A 4,772-nucleotide genomic window follows, 5' to 3' on the forward strand; every position below is an offset into this window, starting at 1 on the left:
TGAGGCGTTTGTCTGCTTCGTTGGGAGTGGCTATATGACATGAAAGTAAGTGAATATTTTATAGTCCACCTGACGATAACGGTTCGAATTTCCTGTAGGGGTGGGGTGGGTGCTTGGTGTCCTGTGACGGATGCACTTACCTAAGTGTACCTGCTGTACCTATGGGCGCCACTGTTATCCATGAAAATGAGGAAAGAGCAAAAAATTGATATAGAGATAAATGGCTTTACGAGGCGGGTTTCCGCTTCGTTTGGGGTCACCACATGAAGAAGTGTCCCAGTATAAAGGGTTCACTTACCTGTTGTAGTAAAGGTATTTGCAGTATCAAAAGCCATCACGGCCATCCATGAAAATGTGGATAGAACAGTGAAATGAAGTAAAATGACCACGCCTTGGCAAAGGAGAGGGACCTCTGTTGACTTCTTTAAGCTTAGAAAAAATGCTTGGTAACACAAAAACGTTCCAGAGATATTGATCACGCATTTCCCGGAAAGATTTCTAAGTTCTTTGAAAGACAGGTAAACTATGAGAAGAAAACAATGCGAGACGATGGACAAAATCATACCGACGAAGGTGGTGTGACTTAGCACCAAACTGTCTTTTTCATATTTCTTGAGCGCATTAATTGGTTCAGGCTGGGAAATTGGGCACAAAGTCTAAACATCATTTCCCTGCAGTCTTATGGAATCGTAGTCATATGAAATTTGAGTTGGTGTCAATGTCAAGAGCGTTTTCTCTGACGACAAACTTTCCTGACTTGATTATTTGCCAAAATCAAAACTTGGCGAGTGCAGTTGTAACAGTTTGACGTACAATTAAGCACTTGCGAAGACATGTTGAAAACCTGAAATCGCGGAGCTTCAGTATTGATCGTAGGGTTCTATATTTTCTCTCGATTCGGTTCTGAATTTTACGTTTGTGCTCACATCAAGAAGAATTCGTAACGGAGGTGCGTCGGCTTCGTCTATAATCCCCGTCGATGGTCCTATTGACCCCGCTGATTCAGTTTGCTTCGAAATTAGCCGCCCTTTCTTATTACACAAGGCACAATGAGGATTCCCGGAGCTTCTTTCACCATCAATTGTGAAGACCATAGCGTATAATTCACACAATTCTCGAACAATAGGCAAGATACTTAGCTTATTCAAAGCACAGCGTGCATCCCTTACCACTCAACGTCTATAATGATCTCTAAGGTTGTGAGTTGGTTCGTATTTCCAGGAGCAATTTTTACGCTAGTTCAAAAATGTCGACACAGCAGTGAGGTTCGAAGCGGGTGGACGTCCTCTGATACTTTTGCAGAAAATATTTACATGCCAAAAACTGGCGCTTTCTTCATTATGACATTTGGCGCAAGCGATGCTTCTGTATGTTACATTTTGTGTCATGGCAAAGACAGGGAGCTCTTTTTGTAAAGTCATATCTAACTGCTGGACAGTCAGGGTGTGGGAGTCGTTGGTGCTCTTGCTGTTATACGTAGCGCAAATAGATCTCATGATTACCCCGGACCATAAAAAGCTGTTGACATCTCCACATTCCACATCCTGAAGTTGCACATCACTGCTATTCTGACTACACCTGGGGAAAATACATTAAGAGGTGTAAAAGGCCTGTTAAGAGATTGGGAACCGAATTTTACGAATTCCCACCTCTTTCTTATCACTGCGCAACGGTGGATACCAGTAGCCCTTGATAGAAATTTTTACTTTTCTCAGCAAATCCAGTTAATAAGGGAACCTTCAGCTTAGAATCACCTCGAGTAAACTGAAATCCAGGCAACAATCAGCAAAGGTCTTGCATGCTTTGTCGCAGTAGCAGGTCATTTCTCTTTTTCTTTCCTGAGGGAAACATCTGCCTGTACATTACTGGTCAGTCGAAGTCTTCTGTTTATTCACCTCGGCAAGAAACGACCTTTCCGGGAGAGAGACTCTCTGCTGATGGAAAAATATCTCTCAGACTAAGAGGTTGTGCCTAGTGCCTCACGATGAAGTCTTCATCTGAACCTGAATCTGAAAGAAAAAAATTATTATGCATTTGGCGGCGTTCGCTTTTACTCTAAATATTAGAGGGATTTAGCAAGAGGACGGGAACGTCAGTTGACAACGGTGCGCGCAGCAAAAATACCGGTAAGAAACTGGGTCGAGAACGGCGTCGCGTTGTGTTGAAAAGTGATTTAGCAAACAAAACATGTCGCAAATTTCTGTTCTAGAATATCAATAAATTTTTGTCATAAAGTTACCCTTACAGGTATAATTATGGGTAACGAAATTAGTTTTACTATACATCTCGCCTCGAGTGCACACATGGATGCCTTCGACAAGATTTGCTCCGTACGAAGTTGTTGGGATACCAATTGAGATGAGTTTTTCAATTCCAACTGGACTTGAACAAAATTTCAGAAGGTATCGTTTATTTTATTTCTGTATAATCGAGCCCATTAAATAAGTTACTGTGAATTTTTTGTAGTTGTCGTCATCTTTTTACGCGTGTTGTCTTCGTGAAACCGGCTTTCGTGAGCTCTGTATTGCGAGTCCTTCGTGAGTTTCCATATCTCAGATATTGGCTAGTGGTGGCTTAGGCTCCGTCCGCAATGCTCTGTTAACAACCAGCTTCTTTGATATCATCGACGATGATGAATTTGTTCTTCTTTATGACGCATACTCCTCAAAACCGATTTTCCCATACTGGAAATTCCCAAGATTCAGTTTAGACAAGTGGAGCGATGTAGAGTGTAAGGGGGAGCTCAGATTTGCAAAGAAAGATCTCCTAGAATTATGTGAATGTTTAGGCATTCCAGAAAAAATTAGCTGCGAACAAAGGACCGTTTGTGGTGGAATGGAGGGTCTGTGCATTTTTTTGAAGAGATTGGCATACCCTTGTAGATACACAGACATGGCACCCCGCTTTGGCAGGAATCCAACCGAGCTCTGCTTAATATTTAACACCATGATCGATTTCATCTATGATAATCATAACTATCGACTACGCAGCTGGGATCAGTTCTTTTTGCAGCCTGACCAGCTGCACAGTTATGTAGAGGCTGTGCACCGTCTTGGTGCTCTATTGAGTAATTGTTTTGGTTTTATTGATGGAACTGTGCGTGGGATAGCGAGGCCACACGAAAACCAAAGACTTGTGTACAATGGTCACAAGAGAATCCATTCCATAAGATTTCAGAGTGTCGTGATCCCAAATGGATTAATTGCGAACCTTCATGGCCCCTTTGAAGGGAAAATACACGATAGTACAATGCTACAGCAATCGGGCATTCTGAATGAGCTGCGGAGGGTGGCATTTTATAATGGGGATCCTCTTTGTTTCCATGGGGATCCCGCATATCCTTTGGGCGTACGCTTGTAGGCCCCATTCAAAAAAATTGAACTCACTCCGCAAATGCTCTTGTAAAATACAGCTATGAGTGAAGTAAGAGTTGCAGTTGAGTGGCTTTTTGGTAACATTACAAAATGTTTTAAGTTCATTGATTTTAAAAGCCAATTGAAAATTAACTTGAGTTCAGTGCGAAAATTTTACATTGTTTGTGCCCTTTTGGAAAATGCATTGACCTGTCTGTATGGGAACATTGTCTCAGAAAAGTTTGAAGTTCAACCACCTTCTTTGCAGGACTACTTCCAATAACTTGACTTTGTCTTATTCTGTACTAAGGCGTATGGAAGAGTTGCACACTCTATAAGCAGAGGTAACTGGTAATGCATTAGCTGACAATAAAAAGATAAATAAATAATGTTTCTTCAGGAGCAGACTAGGGTTTATTCACGGTCCCGATCCTGTTGTAAACAATCACTTCAACGAGTATAAAGAGGTATTGAAGTTGTAAATTGTTAGTGCGCACTCTACTTGCAATAACGTTTGGCCAATAGGTATAATTCGTAAAAGTATTATGCACGGCCTCAACGTACAGTATAAACCAACTTCCTTCTTACAAAAGAAGCGCCAGTTCCGGTCCTCTTTGCAACATAATGAATTCCAATGAACATGATTAGACTACCGTGCGATACAAAAGAAGGTATCTAAAGGAAAGAGTAGAAAAGTCTGTGATAGAGTCAGCCGGCCATCAATGTAATGACACCTTAGAATGTCGCCGTCGCCATTAAGAAAATTTAAGAGATCAGACTTAAAGATAAATTAAAACTAGTGAGCGTTAGTAAATGCATAGAAGACACCATCGAGGCAGTCATGACTAATCTTCTATTCAAAAGTTGATGTAATGAGAGCCTTCATCATCATCAATGGATTCAGAGTAGATTTGCTTGTGGCATTCTCTGACGCATGATTTAGGGGAAAAACAATCTCTCCCATTGCGTTTCGTTGTACAATTTTAACTTTGTATATCTCATTTTCGCTGAGAGTTCGACTACCGCTGTGATACCGAACTCATCACAATGGCTCCATCGGCTTCTCCCCCAGCTTATGCTCTAGGTAGCCTCGATAAATTCGGAAAAAGCCATATATATCGAGAAAAAGCCATATATATATATATATATATATATAGGAAGTCTGCAAGTCGATTTTCGCGTGGAACAGTGCTCAATACGTTGAAGCAGAGCAGAATAAATATTATGAGAGGAAAAAAGGACGTAACTACATTTCCCGACAAGCCTGTTTCGTGAATCACTTCAAACTTCAATCGCTTTAAACCCCTGAAGAGTGAAGCGATTCACGAAACAGGCTTGTCGGGAAATGTAGTTACGTCCTTTTTTCCTCTCATATATATATATATATCGAGAATGTGCACTCTTCAGTTTCAGTTTCTG

At 41.1% G+C, this 4,772-nt stretch overlaps 1 pseudogene; it reads left to right on the top strand.

Moving 5' to 3' along the window:
• The first annotated feature begins 2,255 nt into the window (after nucleotides 1–2,255).
• Nucleotides 2,256–3,695, top strand: LOC148725384 (uncharacterized; annotated as a pseudogene).
• The last annotated feature ends 1,077 nt before the right edge of the window (nucleotides 3,696–4,772 follow it).

The sequence above is a fragment of the Stylophora pistillata genome, chromosome 8 (assembly GCF_964205215.1).
Source record: "Stylophora pistillata chromosome 8, jaStyPist1.2, whole genome shotgun sequence".
Lineage (NCBI taxonomy): Eukaryota > Metazoa > Cnidaria > Anthozoa > Scleractinia > Pocilloporidae > Stylophora > Stylophora pistillata.